The sequence below is a fragment of the Aedes aegypti genome, chromosome 2, assembly GCF_002204515.2.
Source record: "Aedes aegypti strain LVP_AGWG chromosome 2, AaegL5.0 Primary Assembly, whole genome shotgun sequence".
NCBI lineage: Eukaryota > Metazoa > Arthropoda > Insecta > Diptera > Culicidae > Aedes > Aedes aegypti.
In genome coordinates, this window is record NC_035108.1 from 244,769,949 (window position 1) to 244,771,648 (window position 1,700).

Below are 1,700 nucleotides of genomic sequence, written 5' to 3' on the forward strand. Positions count from 1 at the left end.
GGGAGGGAGAGCCAATGAAGTTTACGAACGATACTATGAAACGAAAAATATTTTACACAATTAATCCTTTTCCCTGCCTTTACAAACTTTGCACAGCATTTTCGCTGGAATACATCACTATAAGCGCCCACATACAACCCTCGACGGGTGGGCTCTTTAGTAAAGCTTATGAATTGGTTGACGTCGTATAAAATGTTTTAAGCTTCTTTCAGTCACAAAACTTTCCTCCAAAGCCGGCACAACAGAAGAGCTCCTTCTGCTTTGATATCTTTATAATCACTAGAGCACAGGTGAGTAAACGACCGATGGTAGTTACTGGCAGCACAAGGTTCTAATGACGATCAAAAGAATGAATTTCAGAACCATTTATGCGAGAGATTGGAAAAGATGTTTTACTGGCAGGAGATTTTTCTTTAAAATAAAAGTTTATCGTGTTGAGCAGGATTATTTTTGACGGTGATTATTTGAGCAAAATTGTGTAGATCTTGAAGTAATCACTTAAAAAAATGATGAAATATGTGATAAACTCGTGGTGGAGAAAATTTCTGAAAAGATCTTTGAAGAAAGTTTTGGACCTTTGAGGAAATTATAAGTAGACGATTCTTTACAAAAAAAAGGCTAAATCGTTATTTTTCATAACCAATTGGAACCCTGTATATTATACAGTGTATAATATTCTTCAAGATTCTTTGAATGAATTCCTTAAAAATACACGGACGGAAATTTATATATGAATAATCGGAGGATTTCAGGAATAATTGCTGTAGCAATTTTTGGCATGAAACTCTTAATGGTTTATTGAAAGATCTACTTGAGCCGTTATTCGGAACATCTTTGAAACAGACTGCAGGAATGATCCCTGGATAAAATGCTGGAGAAATCTCCAAAATAATCTTCGAAGGAAATTCCTGAAAATACTTCATAACTAATCCCTGCTCGCAATTGCTAAGGGATTTATTGAACAGTTCCTAAAAGATTTCGTGTAGTATTCCCTGGAACAATACCTGGGAGAATCCATTTTCGAAGCAAACTTCATTAAAATATCTGGTAAAATTACTGGAAGAATCACCGTTGGAACTCCACAAGGAGTTTTTGCAGGGTTTTCTGCAATAAAATCCAAACAAATTTCTTAAACTCTTGTAATAACCATTGTTGATTTTCCATTAAGAATTTCTGTAGAAAAATTGAGAAGATATCCTAAAAAAACTGGATAAATCGGTTAAATTACTGGAAGTATCTCTGAACGGAATTATAGGGGAGATTTACTGAAATACATCTACGTTGAACCGCTGAAGGGTTACCTGGAGCAAAGTCTAGACCGAAGAACAATTCGTACATATAAAAGTTTTGAACTTATTTGAAATTTCTCGAATATGAATGATTCATCGTTGATTATTTTTGAATTCTTGACAAATATTTTAGACAACTCAAATGCTTAACCCTCGCTGATTATTCAGCACTGAAAATTTTCGAAGAGAATATCAGGTAACTTAAACGTTTTGAACTTACTGGAAAAAAATCAAGCATTATTAGGTTTACCTATGAATATTTAAAAGACTTTTTTGGTTCATTGATAAAAAAAACAAATACTTGTAGCTAGCTCATCGCCAGAGAATCTTCCAAATTTCAACTGAACCAGCGAATCAATTGTCAGACAACACACACTGCAACAAAGACATTGTCCTCTTCTATTCTAATCT